Raw genomic sequence first — 19,941 nt, 5'->3', positions numbered from 1 at the left:
AAGGGGTAATGGCTTTATGCTGAAAGAGGTTAGATTTAGATTAGATATAAGGAAGAAATTTTTTATGATGAGGGCAGCGAGGCACTGGAACAGCTTACCCAGAGAAGCTGTGGATGCCCCATCCCTGGAAGTGTTCAAGGCCAGGTTGGATGGGGCTTTGGGCAACCTGGGCTAGTGGAGGCTGTCCCTGCCCATGGCAGGGGGTTGGAACTAGATGATCTTTAAGGTCCCTGCCAACCCAAACCATTCTATGATTCTATGATGATTTTAAATTAATGAAGGTATGAAATGCTAAAGTGAGTAGAAGTGCCACAAAGGTTTGCATGATATTGTAAATGGTGATGGATCTGCTTCTTTTCTGACTTAAGTCTAAACACAGGTAAATCCCATTGTTTTCTTATTTACAGCAGCTTAAACTGTAGGAGACTTGAAATTTAATTCCATTAATTGCTCTTTCTTTTTTTCTCACCTTTACCTGATTTCATGTCTGCAACTTGTACCCAACCTTGAAGTAACCTTTTTATGTAACTGACACAGAGATTTAGCTGCCAGCCTCCAGCTGGAGAGCCTAAGAGGCTATCAGAGTTCTCCAGGGCTGTGGTTTTGGAAATGGACTGTGTGAAGGAAGGACCAAGGCTGCAGCGTGAACTGGGAATTTCAGTGGCAGCTCATTCCACTGCTTTTATGACCCTGAAAGAGTCACTTAGATCCTGAGTCAGAAAACTATTTAAGCACGTGCTCAACTTCACTGGGACAGAAGCCTGTGCTTGCAGAAGCATGTGTTTAAGCACTGTCTTGAAAAAATATGGTTTCCTGTATCAGGGCTTTTAATCTCTCCATTCTCCAGTTCTCCATCTGTTAAAAAGAATTAACAGGTGGCAGAAAGGAAATGTTGTTATCTGTCTTCTGTTAGCTCTTTAAAGCCTCTGACTCTGGATGTGTGGAGCCACTATCTCAGTGAGCCCTCAGCCTCTCTTGAAGCATTTGTGTCATACTACAATGAAAAAAAAATAATTTATGCAGTTTTTTAACAAGTATATTATGCAACGCTGAGCTGCCCAGAGGAAAGATTCTGCGGAATGGGGAGGGACTGTTGACCTTCCTGGAGGAAGCTGTAACTGTGCAGAGGACCCCATGCATTGCGCTTCAGCACCAGGAATGCAGTGACTTCACTGTCCTCCTGGACGCTGAACAGGTACTGGTGATGTCAAGATCAGACAGACAAAACTTTTCTTGGACAGCCTCAGAAAGGAGAGGAAAGGTCCTCCTAAAGATAGCAGCTAATGCTGCCTGATGCAACACCGTCCCTGCAGTGAATACCAAATAGGCTTAACCTACAGAGAATAGTTGCTTTGAGGTGATGATCTTAGGTCTGAGAACAGTGTGTGAGGAAGCTGGCCTGGCACGGGAGGAGTAGAAATAACTGAGTCTGCAAAGTCTGGAGCTCTCTTCCTCTATCATTGATAAAGCCAAGCCCAGAAACCAGTTACACTTGGACGCTACACGCCTATGCTGGGGTCCCTGGCTCGAAAAGACAATGCAAAAGGAAGTTCTTCATTAATTATTATTAGTAGTAGTTATTTGCGTTGTATTATGAAGACCCCATATGCAATACAGAGTGAAATATAATTCCTGTTGTAAATAGTTGTAATCTAATTAGACGAGACAATTGAGAATGGGGGAAAGATATAAAAGAGGGAACAGAAGGATAATTAACCAACATTTCATTAGGTCCAATATTTTTCCTTTTGTTTGGCTCTTTGAAGTTTCTTCCTTGCTTATTTTTAAAATAATTTCTTTTTAAATTAGCAAAATCATTTCAATTTTCACTGTGGCTCTGTGTAAACTGGAGAAACAGCTCCTCATTAGAAATGTATTAATTAACATGATAATAAGCATGATTCTGCCTCATGGATAAAGGCAGCCCTTTCCTATTAAAGGAGTGAGACGGACATTATACACTGGCTGCTTCAGACGCTAAATACCAGTGTAACTGATCAAAGCCAGCCCCAGCGCAGCGCAGGGACACGGTGGGCAGTGGCCCACATTGCCAAAAACCAGAGGGCTAGGGTTTTTTCAGTGCAATTTCTTACTGCTCAGTTATTATCTGTGTAATTCTAGTGGATGCAATGGGTAGATTTATTTTGCTCGGTAAGCGTGGCCAACCCGAGCACGGCAGCAGAGAGCTCAGTGCCGCCCGTTCGGGAGGAGTTTGCAACCTGCGCTGTGCTCTGCGCGGCAGCAGCTGCTTTGCTTCCAGTCTGCAAACCAGGCAATTAAAGTGAGCCTGGATATGTCTGCAAAAGCTGAGGTCAAAACTTTGACTGAAGGTTCACATACTTAGCCTAGCCTGTGCTTAACACCGTGTTATTTATTCCCATAGCTTTCACGGTCAGCTTGGTTGTTTATCTGGTTGTTTTGCTCACTGTATTCCTGGGAAATTTCTGTTCCTCTGAAGGTCGGTGGGGGTTTTGACAAGGGCCGCAGCACAGGTGCGGTTTCAGCCCCTCTCCAGCCCTGTATATCCATTTGTTGCTGTGCTCAAGAGCATCTTCCCCTTAGATGAAGAGCAGAAATCACACGGAGAGGTAGGAGCGGCAGGGGCTGGCATTTTCACCAGCCCCGCGTGCCTGACAGAATTGCCCTAGGACAATTTCCTAAATGGTCACTCTGTCTCCTGGATCCTTGTCCAGCTCCAGCGCTTTTGCACCAGCTCCACAGGCAGGAGCAGTAAGAAGTGTAGAGATGGGGAGAGTGTGATATGTGAGTTATTTTCACAAGTTAGAGATGACCCCATAACTCATAAGTGGTGGAGCGGAGCCTGCAGAAAGGAATTTCTGTCCACCACTGACTGTGCTCACTTAATTTATTGCTGAGCATGTCCCTCTCATCATCAACAATGAGAAAACTAGTTTTCTGTGTGAAGCTAATGCTTTCGCTTGCTTGATCCTGGGGCAGGGGCTGTCTCCTTCCCCCTCATCCCTGTGAGTGCAAGATATTTCTCTGGCCAACACGTTTTCAGGTGGATTCTGAGTGTGCTGGGTTGTCAGCTCCATGCAGCATCATAGACAAACTTTTTAGTGATAAAACAAATTGACAAGTATGTGTGTGACATTGCATCTGACTATCAGATGTTAGAGGAATGCAAAAGGCATACCATCGTGAGGCATATAATCAAGTGTGTGTGTGTGTGTCTGTATATATGGAACTAACAATTTATATTCTAATCATCACAAAGCAATCATACTGTGAGTGCATTTTTGTTATTAATACTTACTCTTTGATGCATAAACAATCCCATTTGAAATTCCTGGTACCAACTATGCTAATCTTTCACTGGAAAAAACTTATTTGCAGAGGAGGAAGAATGAAGGGTAGGTAAGCGAAATGTATTTCATCTGTTTGAAATAACTGCAAAACTATCAGCATTAACGGTAAAAATATTTAATGAGTATTGCACTAGCCAGCACCAAAAGTAGTGAGATACAGAATTGCATTTGTTCTGTCACAGACATGACTGACATTTAATTATTGTCTATTTTTGTGCTGATAATCTCATTCTTATCATTCGTTGTTAAATCCTTTAGAACCCCAAGAAAAATGAGATCAAGTGACAAAAATAAGATAATGAAATCATATGAAATAGAATAAAATTATATCTTGTAGGTAAGAGGTGATTCAGGAGAGTAGGTTATTTTATGGGGTTGTATAAGCTCTATAAGTGATTGTGAATTAAATGTGTTGAGCTCACAAAAAAGCTTTGGAAAAGAATGGCTGATTGCAAGCTAAGCTGACTTCTTGGTTGCCGTTGTGCAATGCATGCCATATGCAATGATATAAGATCATTGTAAACCTCAAAAGATGGTGATTTTAAGTCTTGTTGGGGAAAAATATGTATTTTTCCAGCTCACTTCCCTTTTGCTAGTCTGTTCCCTTTGTGCTGTTGTGAAGCTTTTGGAAGCCGGTTTGTCACAGTGACTGTAAAATCAGGATCTATTTTTATCATTCTTAGCTTTCAGCCAGAAAAAGGCTTCCCAGTCTTTTGCCAAAAACTATATTGACTACATAACCCGATCCAAGCTTTTGAGTCACTGTATATGTCTGTTTGCAATATGTAACAGGAAAACGCTTCTAGCTGTAGTTTAAAATGAGGTAGGAAATCTGTTGCAAAAATTAAATGAACAACGAGTTCTGCTAAAAGAAAGTCAAAGGCAACACTCCCCATTTATTAGTCTTTTCCAAGATAACCTGTTAAGTTCATTGAAAAATGACTTTGCAAGTTGTATGGTGGTGAAAACACTGAGGGTTTAATTTTGTTTCCTGCTAACCTCTGAAGGATGTAGTGGAAATCTGGACTACGCACGCTAAGTAAAAATGCTGACAAAGAAAAGTATATAATGCATGAATATGCTAATTTCCGGAGCAGGAATATTACTTCTCTGAGTGCGTTAGGTAGTGACCACTTCGAGTGTTTGCATTTCTGCCAGCTGTCATGCAAGTGGGCTTTGTGACTATTTGGAAACAAAAAATGTAGTCAGTGCAGGAACATGGGAATCTCTTCCTCCTCTCTTCACAGGGTTGTCTGTGACCTTGTGAAACAAGCCTAAGTTGTGAGATGGGGCTTATTCCCAGTTCTGGTGTTGACTGTACAGCTATAGGCATAGGTCTTGAATATTCTGTCCATTAGTTTCTCTTTTGTAAAATGATGTAAGTCATGATGATAAAGTGTTTTGGAGTCCCTGGATGAACAACAGTATGTGAATTCAAAAAGGTCTTGCCATAACAATTTGTTTGCAAAGTATTATTACAAGTACCTCCATCTGTACCCAGAGTGATTTTTTTAGCATGGAAGAGGATATGTGACATAGATTTGCACCTGACTTCTTTTTCAAAATGTAGGACTGTGCATTTTATGAAAATCATGTCTATAAGTAGCCTACTAAGCTTTGATTCGTGAGGGAATAGCAAGGGAAGTGGATCTAGTAGCTACTTGTCAAATGTTGAAGATGCAACATTTGAGAGATTCTCTCTGCTTCGTGCTCTGGCTCAGATAACCTTCCTCATACAGAAACTCCTGCAGTGAAATGGCAGATCTCTGTTCTGCTCCTTCACCATGGAAATTCAGAATGGAAACCAGTCAGAGAGCTTTGTGCAGGTGATCTGCCCAGCTGCACAGTCACCAGAGAAAAGGACGTCATCCTTCCCAAGGGTGATCAACAGCTCCTAAATTAGACGCTTAAAGTAGGCAATATGAGTATCTCCATCTCTAAACCTGTATGCTATTTTGGAGGTGGCTGACTTTCACATTTCTGTATTCAGGCTCAGGCCAAGCCCAAACATTTCGATTACATTTAGATTCCCACATTCTGGCAGCCTGAAAACACAAGAAGACGGCTTTGGTTCACTGGTTAGGAAAACAGCCTCTGTAATCAGTCTTCTACCTAAGCAGTGGACTGTGATTGGAATGCAAAGAAATAGCGTGTTTTATAGGACTCTGTAGGATGCTGGATCTCTGAAGAGAAAGCAAGAGCCAGGACCGGCACCGTGCTGAGGACAAAGCTTTTCCAGGCCCTGGTTCCGTTCATACTACTAGGGAGAACAGGTTGCTCCTCAGCTTCTTCCAGTGACAGAGCAGAGATCTTCAGAAATCCATAACAGAGCTTAGGTAATACTTCAAAACTTTGCTGCTTTACCAAATAAATCTGTCAAAGATTTAAATTTATTAAGCTCATTTGGGAATCAACAGACATTTGTATATAATAGAACCTGTGCTATATTTTATCCTCATTTGTTCATAAACCAAAATTTTAGCCTTTATTGAAGTTATAGTTTAAACTTTTAGAAAGACATAAACTGCATAGATGTGCACATAATCCTTTCTTCAGTCTTTCAGAGAGATAGCAAACTAGTTTCTGCCTTGAGTTTTACGTTGAATTGGCTTTTCTTCATTGAGTGCCATTGCAGTGGCACTGAATGTCTGGAACAGCCCAAGGAACGAGGGAATGAAATAATCCCATTTTACCAGGCAATTGCTGGTGCTTGTCATAGTCTTGCCCAGTTGACTCAGCCCAGCACGTAAGCTCTAGAGACCTCGGTGCAGCTGCATTTCCCGGATGTGGATGCGGAAATTACACTCTTCCTTGTGTATCTCTTATTCCCCGTACTCCCAAGCGCAACGGGAGCAGCAGACACACCGTGCCAACTTCAGTAAAGTGCACGTAAAGGCTCAGTGCCTCAAATCCTGGGTTAGGACAGCAATGTTTGAAGGGCACTCTCAGACGTTATGCTGTCTTTGTCCTACTCTGGAAAACTTCTGTCTGCAAAGCAAAATTGGCTTTGTAAAGCGTTTATTTTAGAAAATCATGCATAGTGTCATATATATGTATACATTGATTATTTTGGACTGCTATACTGATAGTATAAATCTATGTTACTAACACACTACCCTCAGGCAGAACTCAGATCTGTTATTTGGTAACCTATTGACATTTACATGTCCATAGGTGTTAACATGAGCTACTTCACCTACGTGTTTCAGCAGAAGCTTCCTCTACTCTCCACATTTCATACATAAAAAGTTAAATATCTTTAAATTATTTCTAACTTTCTGAACTGGAAAATAAGCTAGAAATAGCATTTAAACAGTGGCTTGGTCTTAGGTATCTTTTGGTTGAGTTTCCTTCCAGTCATTCTATAAGCCTCACTGTTGGTAATAGAATTAAATCTGCCTCCTTTCTGCCTGGCAAATCTAAATAAACTGTTGCCTGTTTGTATCCTCTGCTACACTAATATTCATGCATTATACTGGTATATCACTCACGGTAAGAGAGAGGGGAAAGCAAGCCTGTTAGCTTGTTTACACTTACTAGTTGGAGATATTCCTAAATAACAGACTTCAGGAGGTTTAAAATAATTCATATATTTCCAACTACAGTGTTACCAACCTTTGTTGTGGTCCTGGACTGAAATAATCATGTTCTTTTCAAAATGAAATTCAGAGGCTACAAAACTTTCTGGCTGATTTGGGAACCTTCAACTATCTGGCTGCAGGGTGCACAGTCACTGACAAGATTTGGAGATGAGAGCACTGCTTGGTGAAAAAAGAGCTGTCCCTTTGTTATACAGTGGCAAATGAGTAATGTACAAACTCTGTCAACCTAAATTCATACGCATAAAAGTTTGTGCTAATTTAGATCATAACGTGGATGGAGAATCTATTCACCTCATGTGATGCCCATGGGAATCTTTCTCTTGATACCAGTGCACTTTGAAGCAGTTATTTGACCAGTGTCAAAGCAAGTATTATAATAATATTTATAGTTAATGGCCAGTTGTGAATGTCAGTCCATAAAGTCAGGTAATACATATATCTATATCCTTGGTTATAGGATAATGGATGTACTTCACAGATGCAGTCAAAACAGTTTACCAAGGATGAAATGCTCATTTTGGAAAGCAAAGTCTATCACACACCATCTGCAGACGGTAAAGTGTCATGAAGACAGATTGAGTGGCTTGGTGGTTGTTCCCAGGGAGCTCCTTCTGCACTGAAATGGTAACATGAGAAAAAGTACTAAGATAATTGCTGGAAGACTGAAAAATTGTCATTTGTATCACTATCAGAGAGGTGGGAGAAGCAGATGTTTTGGAGTAGGCGATGACTAGGCTGCGGAGAACTTGGACAGTGAGGAGGGCACGTTGCTCAGCAGTCGTCAGAGCCCAGGAGACTGGGTTTGTTTTATTAGACATCGGTGCGAAAAATGAGCCACAGCGATGGGTTACAGCTTTCTCTTGTGAGAACCTTTTACACAGATGGTTCCCTACAACAAGCAATTTCTGTTTGCTCTAACATGGAAGTGGGAAAAGATTAGTATAAGCAAGCAGTATAAATAGTTCCCAAAGTCTAGATAAAGGCTGCAGACAAAACTCTCTGCCATGTTTTTGTGCATCTTCGGTCTCACAGATGATGAGACAGAGGTTTGACAGATAATACTCAGGCTGCAGTGAAAAACACCCATCACCTGGGCCCAAAGCTGATCCTAAGGTCCAGTTACAGTGATGGGTATCTGTACGCATCCCACGGGCAACTCATTTCAACTGCTGGGTTTCTTGTCTCCTTACTCCTTGCCCTCTGCAGTTGGTAGCTCAGTGGTGCTGCTTTTCTCAGCTTGTCCTGCTGGATATTCCTGGATTAGTATTCTTCCTTGATTATCACAGTCTGCTAAGCAATAACATGTGGCCCAACCTGTAAACTAGGTAAGTCATGACTCAGGGAAGAGCCGTGGCAAGTGAAAAGAGGAGTATCTTACAAGAATTTATAATGGCTGCCTTTTTAAACTGAGTTCCCATCCTTTTACTTCTATATTTTATTAACATACTTTGGTTTTCAGGTTAGTATAAAGAAAGAGTGTCTGGAGTTTGGCTAGATCCAGAATTACACACACAAACAAAGAAAAAACTCAATGCATACTATTTGCTACTTACTTTTACAGTAGCTATTACAAAAACATAGAGTCTATATAGCTTTGCACTGCCAGGCAGCTGAGTTCAGCCTCTGGGCGCAGCAACAGCATTGCAAGCGCAGGTGGAAATAGGTCTGTTTGGTAGAACTGCTATGTGTCTACAAGATGTTTGTTCCGAGGAACATGGTATTTCTACATATGTTACATATTAAGGAAAAGGTTTCCAAGCTGGAGGCTCTGAAGCATTAATGTCTTAGATTATAAGCCCAAAAGAGCATCTAATCAGACCTAAGAAATGTTGAGGGGAGTCTTCTGGAGTAGGTGTAGAATGAGCCCTGAAAACAGGTATGGTCAATATGGCTACAGGGAGGTCAGCACTCCCTTTGCTGGGGTGATGATCTAAACTGAAATCAGAGCTTTTGAGCCAGCCTGGGAAGGAACTCCCGTAATGATATTTTAGTGTGTGTTTGGGAAAGTAGGGGGCAGGGGGGTAAACACACAAGGAAGTTCAAAGTTTGAATGACTTTCCTATCTATTCCTATAAATAAGGGACAGATTTTTCTCATTCAGTCAGGGCTTATGAGAATATCACCCACACTAAAAGAGACAGGCATATTATTTCACTCTCTATTGTTCCATATTCCACTGAATATGCAAAATGAAAAACAGGTGATTGCAGTGCATGTGTGTGCTTTTTTTTTTTTCCTTTTGGGGGGCAAATAAACTTTTGATCTTCAGTCTGTACAGAAGCATCCCAACTTTAAAAAGAGCACCGTCAGATTTATTATAGCACTGAAAAGTACAGATATTATGCTTACCATTACTCAGTGACCTCTTTAGGTTTACCATCATGGTCCAAGATTTATTGTCCTCTGTGTTTTAAATGCAAAAGGATATGTCCTGTTAATATTTCTGGTTTTGCTGTGAAGCAATGACTTCCTGTTTGCTAGTACCACAAGTAAAGAAGACACAAACCACAAGTGCCAACACTATGTAATTTTTTTGGTCCTGAGTCCCTAATTTCTCAGTCATCCAATGTGTTCTGTCAAAATGCAGCCTGAAAGTCTAGACCAAGAGATATCTGTGATAGAAAGTGTACATCAGTATTTCAAGCCCTCTAAATTTATTCTAGCCATTTGACAGTTGCTTGGAGATACAATCTCAATTTTTTTGCAGTAGCCCCTTCAAGTGGATATTTATGGCAGATACAACTGTAATTATTTACCTGTAACAAAGTCCAGGTCTGCCTGCTCCAGGTGATACAGACAACAGAAGGACACAGAGAAAATATTAATCTTCTTTCTGTCTAGATTTTGACCTTTTGCACCCAGCCTCTTAGCTTGTTATGGAAATGGGGCTGTGTTTGGTTTTTTTGTTTACAATTTTTATTTCCTTACTCCATGAGTGTATCAGTTATCAGTGTCAGTGACTAAATGACAGCTGAGGGTCTGGCTGTGCTTCCCTGACTTACATTCAGCATTCTTACTTGCATTAAAAATGCTGGAGTCAAATGGGACCACTCATGCGCGTTAAGGTGACTCCTGAGTGAGAAAGTTGTACATTTTGGGACACGGAGTTTTTATTAGCGTAACTTCTGCTTTACGCAGAAATAGCTTATTTGAATAAAAGGAAGTGAAAGAGAAGAATGAGAGAGAAAATAACTGAGCCACACAAAATGGGAATCAGTATCTCATCTTGGTAAAGATACTAAACCTGTGCCTGCTTTTAAAAGGATAAATAATCCTGTTGATTCAGTTGGGACTATTTATGCCGTCAGGCATGTGCTGAAGAAATTGAATGAGTCAGAGCCGCAGCGACTAATGATATTTATATATATTTTAAATGCAACAGCAATAAAACAGAATACTTTGTCCACTGCATAGTGTGGAGCAACGAGAGAGAATAATAGAAGCAACAAATTCTCATTTGCTTTTATCCCTTCAGCAGAAACACAGCGTGTTTGAGTTGGCCGCATTCCCATCGTGTTCGTGTCGCTTGGTACACAGCAAAGCCTTGGCTGGGCTTGGTGCCATTTCGACGTGCCTCCATTTGGCTTGGCAGCACCAGTCTCTTAACACCTCTCTCCCCATGGTTTCTAGGGCTGCTTGTTGAATGCGCCACGCCAAATTTCTTGAATGAATGGTTTCAGAATATGGAAACTATAGAAAAAGGATCTTTTACTTGCAAAAACATTGCTAAGAAGAGGGTTTAATTATGTGCACTATTTTTCCTTAATGTGTTTCTCTTTGCTGGTGTTGGTTTGGGTTTTTATGTGAAATTATTTCATCTTTGGCTTGCATGCTGTTAATATAAGTTCTAATGTGGTTTTCTACATTATCCGTAATTTGATCAGTCCCCTTTACATAACTTCTAATAATTTGCATTCTCATATTTTTCTATAAAAGCTCAGAGATACTCAGAATCAGAGTAAATCATATGAGAGCAAATATCACTGGAACAGGCATATTATCACTAGCAGCACTTAGGTCAGTAATCCAAGTACTGTTGAATGCTCAAGTTACATTTGAAATGTGAAAATATTCATATGAGCAATAAGTAATAATACTGTTCTAAATCATTGTACAGCGTCATCTTTGTTTTTTACCTCTATGTAGCTCCTATATCTTGCTTTAGTTGTGTTTTTCAAATGTCTTCTACCTTTACAGACCTTCTTGCATGTAGTTGTTTTGTGAAGCAAGAAAACAAACTGAATTCTGTGTTATTCCAATGAAAGCAACACAGTTTTATAACAGATGAATTCAGTCCATACACCACCTCCTTTCAAAGTAATCAATCACCACTAATTTATTTATAGCGGATTTTTTCAAAGTTGTTGAAAATCCATCCAATTTATTATACATTTGCCATCCACTAGATGATAGTGTGCTAAGAGCTGGTTCCTCAGTTCACTGAAACTGGCATTTAAACCAAAAAGTAGTCTTAGATTCAAGACTTTTTGAACACCCAGTAGTCCCAATGATAAGGAATAGCTCCCAGCAAGCATACAGGCATTTTTCTTTTCCAGTGAAAGGTCCTACTCCCTAAAGCTCCAATAACCTGCCCGTGACTGTGGAGGAGCAGGATATTTGCAGCAGGCTGGACATGGAATTTACAGGAATTACCGATACTTTCTTGTAATCCAGTCACCAAACTGAGCTGGTTTGCAGAACTCATCCTAGTCCGCAAAGAGATTTTAGGAAACCTCACTGCCTTTCCCATCATTCTCCCAAGCAACCAGTCTGCACTCCTTCCCGCATCCTCTGGTATGATACAGACTCTTTAGTGCACCTCTAAGAATAAACATATTTCTTTTGAGTGCCTTGGACATCAGACACAATCGTTCTGCTGAGCGCAGAGGATCTGGATCCAGCGCAGGCAGTGTTTCCACACTGCCTGTCACCCCTACGTTACCAGCTGCAAAGCGATATGGAATTTCATTCCATTTCTGGTATGTAGCTTCAACTCTTGAAAGCTATGATGAGATGTTCATCTTTACTGAACTTATTTCAGCAATGTGTCCACTGCTTTGAACAATTTGACACACAGAGATGCTTTTTACAAGTTGATTTTTGTTGCTTTCTTTTTGTTGACATTATTCATTTGTCAGACTATGTACTTGGGTTTTCATCGCCTCTTCCCAAGTGGAGATTGCATATCTTCATTTTGGCAGTTTCTGGATTCCATCTTGAAATGTAACCACTGTACTTTGCCTTCAGTGCTGGAATCTCTAGAGATTATTTTTTATTGCTGTTTTGGAGGGGGAGGACGTTAGTGATTTGGCAACAGCCTTGCAGCTACGACCCAAAACTTCCTATTTTGCTCTTTATTTTTATAATAGTGTGTATTATTATAGTATCCAGAAGCCCAGTTTCCAGCCCTAAGACATGATGACAGCAGATACAATTAAAAGCAGCACTTTAAAAATTGTACATACTAAAACTTGACAGGATCAAGTTTGTCTGCAAACTTACATAAAGCTTGTTGAAATTGCCTGAAATAATAATAAAAAAGAAGTTTTAAATAAAACTGAGCTGGTTCAGATCTGAGTCTACAGGTTTTAGATGGCATTGGGAAACCAGGGGAAGCTTGGTGAATCATCTGAGCTCAGATTTTTTAAATTAGTGTACAAGAAATATGTGAACATAGCTCAAAGGCAAAGCAAAACCAGAGTTTGACTGCATTTTCATGATCCTGATTTATATGAATATTCATGGAGTTATGGGCAGAAGTGCCATTAAGTGATCTAGTTTAGTCTCCTGAGTATCACATTCAGCTGAATTTCATCCAGTTACTCTTCCATTGAGACCAATCACTTCACCCTGATGAAAGCTTTTTTTTTTTTTTTTTTGGCAAAGCATCATTTTCAGGATGGAATGTAGTTTTACTTTGTAGGCATGAAGAAATGAAGAATCCCTCAGTTCTCATGGCTCTCACTGCCAAGAGGTTTTGTCTGTTTTATTATTATTATTGTTATTATTAGTTTTGTCTGATGTACTTTTTACATTATCAGTCTTTCATACTCCTTTTTATGGTAAATTAAAAATCCTGAGTTTCCCAAAAAGCTATTTTAGATATTATTATCAAGTGATAAGATAATCAAACTGAACATTAAGTCTATCACTCTCAGCATTTTCTCTAGGCTTTGAATAGATTTTTACACTCCTTCTATAATCAGTTTAATTTTTAACATCGTTGGAAAAATATGGACACCAGAGCTATAGGCTCTAAAGGCATGAGGCAATATTTGTAGATGATAAAGCAATGTCTTTCTAGTAAAAGGGGTTTACAGCTCCATTTAAGAAGTCTAATCACTGCAAAGAAGCACACCTTTCCCCTTACTGTGTGTCAGCTTGCTCAGCCCAGGATTGCACTTGCCCTCTTTGCCACAGGATTGAGCTGGGAGCTCAGGTGCAGTTGCTCATGTGTTTTTATCCAAGAGACTTCTCAGAATCACCACTTTCCAGGACACTGGTCCTTATTTCTAAAAGCATGGCCTCCATTTCCAGTCCTTGAATGTCTGTCTTTGCATTTGGATCTGTTGATGCGTGCTTTATTTGGATTTGTCTAGTTTACCTGATTCCTCTCATAGAATCATAGAATGGTTTGGGTTGGAAGGGACCTCAGTGACTATCTTCTCCTTATTAGTACTTACTATTCCACCAACCTTTGCATAATCCATGCACTTCATTGGCAAATATTTTTTTAATTTATCTTCACAACCTTGATGAAAATGGAATACAATTATTGGTAGAATTGATTCCTGTGAAACCCCTATAAAATACTCATTTGGTGGTGGCTAAGTATGATTTTTCATTTAACTTTAAATATGTTCCTTATTATGTCAGACCAAACTCATGATCTACCATCCTTAGCCTCCAGTAATTCCAGCTGATGCCACTGAGATGTCCATCTCTGTAATTTAAGCCAACCTAGCATAAAAGCACGCAACATACTCTTGTTGCCTATTAAATGTTTATTCTGTGATTTCAGACCAACTCAGTAATCCCCAGTTGCAGTGAGTTCCCTGGAATCATGCCAGAAGGTATTTCCTTGTATGAGTCACACATTTCTTCTAGACTGAATAAGCACACTAAGCTCTGGTGTTCAGAGGATGAGCAAATTTTACAGCTGTAGAAGGAATTTCATTTTTGAAACTCAGGCTTGATGTAATGAACTTGCTTGAGTATATCCTGGTGGACTGTATCATATATAATCAGCTTATAACAGACCCTAAACAAAATATCCCATTTTCTACATCAGTCAATTGCTCCTGTGATTAAAGAAAATCCTGCAAGAGGTTATAATGGAGTGTTTTAATTAGAGGAAGTGTCTCTACCAAATGAATCACAGCACCAAACCTCACAGTCATGGCACACGCATGTTCAGGTCTGGAAAGTGTCTGGCAGGATGCCGAGATACAGATTCATGTTCAGGACTTGCCCATCATCGTCCACAAATTCTGGGATATTAAAGGTTTGGTTCAGACCTATCTCTAATTTTAATCTTACAGTGGGGGTCAATTACCTATATATCACAAGGGTTTTATATTATCTCCTATCAGTGCAGTGCGTGACCAACTTCTGTTTAAAATCCATAGCAACAAAAAGTCTCTGGTAGTCTTCATGAAATCTCATTAATTTAGAACTCTACTTACTGTAAGACTTTATTTGATTATGATTATTATTACCATGCTGATTTGGGAATTTTTTTCTTTGGGGGTATTTACTGGCTCATTTCCTTCAACTCTTTTGTGGGCAGTTAGGTGGAGGAAGAAACGGAGGGCTTGAATCGTGGACTATAGAAACCCAGCCTGCTGAAATAGTGAGACTGCCTTCAAACAGATCGTACTGATGGAACTGGGAAAAGAATCTCAATGAAAAAGTTTTATCTCAAGTCCTGGAGCTATAATGAGAAAGGCTCGCTACAGCTTGAGTTAGCAGACATGGGTTGCTGTTTTTTTCTCTAAAAGATTCTTGAGTATTTTATCCAAAAGCTGATTTTTAGCTTGCTGTAGAATAGAATCACATGAAGCACTTATGCCAGATAGATAGGTAGAGTGTGGTGAGTCACAGGCATAAAATACAAGTTGATAGCAACAAGTAATATTTACAGAGAGACTTGCCTTCTGGAAAGGGGTACAACCCAGCCTGGGAAAAAACCAACCCTGTTTGGTCTCTGTTTCAGTAGCTACAGATTATTAATAACAAAAAACCTGAAGGAAATGAGGGGCTTAGGCAAATGAGCTGAAAATGGGGAGATAGGTCATTAACTACCATAAAAGAAGCCCTGTCTTCTCTGTGTGATGTTTAACCACATAAAATGCTACAGAGAGGGCTGTAGGCTTTTTCATATCTGAACTGTAAGATCACAAAATAGCCGTGCCTGGTTTGCTTACGTATTACTGCTTTTCTTGTGAACACTGATGGTATGCTTGTTTTCAGAGGCATGTGACATTTCTCTGGTAAAAATCAGCTATGCTGTGATATACAGCTTTATATTCAAAATCAGAATTAGTCTTGAAATTGCTCCTCAGTAATAAAATAGCTGTGTCAGGATTAAGATGATTTTAGGTGCTTTTTGTTCCCTTGAAGATCTGTGTTCTTCATCATGCAAACAATGCGACAGAGTCTGAGCCTGATCTTTCCTAGCTTTAATTACTTAGACAAGTGACAAACAAAATCAGCTCAAGGCCCATATTTTAGTTTAGATTTGAAGATTTAAATCTGGTTCTAAAGAATATTTAAAAGCCTTGGCTAAAAGCCCTTGGCTAAAAATTGCTGGAATCAAGCACATTTCCTTAAGGAAGACTAAGGTGCACAACATCTTTTCTGAATTTTAGTCCTTCAAGTACTGAGCACTTTCCAGCAAGACACATAGGCATATAGTTAAATCGGAGCATGGAAGTAGTGGTGAACCTGCAAGCATATTTTATATCATATAGCCCTTCCATGAAGGGCAAAAAGAATTGTTCACATGCTAATAATTAAAGATGTTCCTGAGGGTTTTTGCTAGGCTGAGAACTGATGCCAACTTTTTGCAGAACCGATATCAGAATTTGGCCCACTATATTCAGATGTTTCTTAGGAACAACTTCTTTCCATTTTCTTCTCTTTTTTTCCAACTCAGTGAGGAACCATCCTTTAAGTTACATAAAGGGATCCCTATTTTCATCATTTAGATTGGCATTGAATGTTTACTGCCTGTAAATCAACAGATTGTGGTCTCTGTTAAGAAAACTACCTTCCCCCCCCCAGATAACTAGAGAACAAGAAAGAAAAAAAATTCAGTGTAAATGTCCTTGCTAGAATTCTCAATGAACTGGGCAAAAAAAAGTATTCACAGACCAGGCTCTGTTGTTACGTATCAAAGGGAATAAGAGAATTGCTCTTCCATTAACAACTGGGAAATGGGCTCAAGTGTGCCCCTGTGCTAAAAGGCCACTCTGTAAAGAATGGCATTGAAGGGTGCTCCTTTGACTCCAGATCAAATTTGCTCATTTTAATGGTGAAAAGATTATTTTTCTATCCAGCAACCCTGCCAGCTAATCCTGCACGTGAAAGTTGAGCTGCGCTCTGTCTGATTCACACTTCATCACCTGTAGTAAGGATTGGGCAGCTGGAGCAGGCTTTTGTTGGTGATGGAAGAGAGTCTCGCTCCCCTTCCATTAGCTGGGCTGGGCTGTGTTATGCTAAGTACGGTAGTAAAAAAGTATTTTTATCAGGAAATTCAGTAGATATGGCACAGTTTAAATGAGTCCCCACATTGAATGGATCTGTTGAGTCAGTATTTTACTAACTACAGCTGCATGTCCATGCAAAGGCAAAGTGTAATGCCAGTGTAGGATTTAACTCAGTAAACTGGAAGGGTCGTGGCAACGACTCTCTTCAAAGCTGATTGATGGACAGAAAAGGGCAGTAAAAGCAGTGGGAACCATCCTGCATTCTCATTCATGAATCAGAGATGTGGTGGCATCCACACAGTCACCTCCTGAAATCACTGAAGTCCAGAATTAATTTCCAATGGAAAGAGTCTCACTGAGCTCAACTCCACCTGGATCAGACCCCGAGTGGAAGTAATTCATCTTCCGACCGGGGGTCAGCTTTACAGCTATGTAACACTTCACTTGCACTCTACCTTTCGGGTTTTCCGGTATTAACCTTGTGCCAAGCTGGCAGCAAAGGGCTGGAATTCATGCAGGCTCAAGCACATTGCTTTCATCACTTAGGCACAAGCCCCTTTCAGCGCTTGGGCACAAATCGTACAGCGATAGGAGCCTGATCGTCAGGAGGCAGAATAAGATGCTCAGTATCCAAACTGGTGATCCCAAAACTACACATACACAGCCCATGCAGATTTGGGTTAAATAAAATTAAGTTGAAACCGATGAAAACAGCTCCAAAGACAGGCTAAACTCTTCAAGTCGCAGCTGGTTAGCAGAGGAAGTGGATGTGATCGAGGACTTCACGTGTAGACACGGATAAGGATCACAAAAGAGATGACAGATGAATAACCATTCTTTAATTTAAAGCTTAGATGGTTAGATTGATCCTGGTTTGGAGTTTGTTTCATAGCTTACTTTTTAAAGAGACCCTGCAGAGTAGCTATAAGCTCCAACTTTGTTTTTATTTGTTCTCAAGTATATATTTTGTGTTGTCTCTTTCTAAATATTCCCAAGCATCACAAAAAACCCCAAACCAAAACAAAAATACACCAAACCTAGAAATGGGTGCATTATTACATTTTCATTGAAAGACAACTCAATTTTGTAACATTTTATAATAACACATATAGACACCAGCCACAGGTGGAGATCCCTTGTGCTAGAAGCTGTACCAATTTCCTATGGGCTCTAGGTCTTACCAACTTTCTAAATTTCTGTGCGAATCCCATCCATTTTTAAAAACTTCCACAACTTTGTTCACATGAACAGATGCATATACTACTAGAATGATACAATTTGCATGTGTGAAGTTACAGAAGGATTTAAGAGTTTGCAGGATGAAATCGTTGGTTTAAAAAGAGATAAAACAAATGAGAAAAGAACCTGAGGTGGGAGATGACAGTGCACTTCTTATTTACCATTAAGATATGTCCTTGTGTTGCGGCTCTAGGGAATTTTCCCGCTGAAGGAAGTGGGCCCCAGCTTGATGGGTCTACTTCAGCAGCACGCTTAATGCATGTCTCATTTAAGTATAAGAGTTCATCCTAATGGCCTTTCTTGTTTTATTCAAGCATTTGCCTGTGCAGTGTTTGGATGAACTAGTTTTTCTATAGGTTGGACGCTATATCACATTTTAGCTAAACAAAGCAAAAGGTATCCTTGTTGAAAAGTGGACTCGATTCACAACACAGTTGTAATTTGTACTACCTAACGTGTTCTTAAAAGACCAGGTTGAGGAATTTTTCTTTTCAAAATGTTGTATAAGATTTTTATCTCAGCTGTGTCCCTTATAATCAAAGCCCTTGATTAGAGGCTCTCTTCATGAAAGACCAGTAGCTGCTGCAATTAAATATATAATACTTCTGCTCCTGTTACTATTTAGGCTTTTTTTTTTTCCTAAGGAGACATCCTTATCTGATATGTAGTTTGAAGGACAGCAACTTATCTTTCTTCTTTCCTCCCCCCTTTCCCTGACAAAACATTTCCTCAGTCTCGCTGTTCATTCATTGAAGGAATTTTGATAATACTTTATACCAATTGCTGGCCAACTATTTGGGGGGGGGAACGCCAAAACATGTTAGTGCTTGTTTTACAATTAAAGGCACAAAAAGATAATCATCAAGAGGAAATGTCAAAGAATCACTGACTTTGAACTACTGTGTAAAAAATATGAGTAAAGATGGTCTGGGGAGTCGAGTGATCCTTTTTGGCACGTCTCAGTGGGCAGGTGACATTTTATGAATCCGCATTATCTGCACAAGGGTATCTCAGTACATATGGGATTAGTCCCTATAGATGAGATTGAATACAGGCTGTATACAAAAACTCTACAAACTCCAGATCTGGTATTATGCACTTCGAAACACCCCCAAGAGCAGCTAACTGAGATATAATGTATATGGAGCCCTTGTGAGTTGGTTGGGATGGAAACTGAACCTCTCTGCACTGATCCCTGAAGCAGCTTCCTAACAAGAAGCCCATATCTGCTTGAAAATCTGGCAGCAAAGCCCAAAGCTTAACTACAGTCATATTAGACATCCAGTTTAGGTTCATTCCTACTTGAAATGATGAGCAGATATTTTTTTAACTTGGCTTATTTGTGTGAGATAGGAAGGAGGACACCTAATCCTAGGATTTTTGAGTGAGTTAAATATATCTAATCCAACAGAATTTTTATTTTATCTGATGGAGAGAGGGGAGGACAGTGGAAGAAGAGAAATTGTCCCTTTTCTGAAGCTAATTTTTTTGGTTGTAGGGCAGAAAATGGAAGTTTTGACATTGTGGCGGTAAGATCTGGCCATTTTTCTGGCACCAGAGAGCACATCTTCATTGATGTCTGAGCTACTGACATAAAGGGGTGGGTCAAATAACTCATTTGATGATTTTACTCATAAAAAAAGGAAACAATCACTGTGAAGTGATTGGAAAAATATAGGATGTCTTTTTATTCCCTTGAAATACTCACATCTGTCTGCTAGAATCTCACATTCTCCATCTTACAGGTAACCCCAATTACAGCCCACATGCAATTCCAGATGGAAAATGTATACTCTGCAGAGGTAGCATGTCCTTTAAAAGAGAGAAAAAGAAGTGTCATTTGGATTCAGACCATAAGAATGGAAAGAAAAGAGAGAGAAAAAGAGAATGAAAGAGGGAAGAAGAATAGAATGGGAAGAAAGGAGAGGAGAGGAGAGGAGAGGAGAGGAGAGGAGAGGAGAGGAGAGGAGAGGAGAGGAGAGGAGAGGAGAGGAGAGGAGAGGAGAGGAGAGGAGAGGAAAAGTCTATACTTCTCTCTGCCTTTGGGGAAACTGAGGTTTC

The sequence above is a fragment of the Balearica regulorum genome, chromosome 6 (genome assembly GCF_011004875.1).
Source record: "Balearica regulorum gibbericeps isolate bBalReg1 chromosome 6, bBalReg1.pri, whole genome shotgun sequence".
NCBI lineage: Eukaryota > Metazoa > Chordata > Aves > Gruiformes > Gruidae > Balearica > Balearica regulorum.
The sequence above is the reverse complement of the archived record's forward strand: the minus strand, read 5'-3'. Positions refer to the sequence as shown.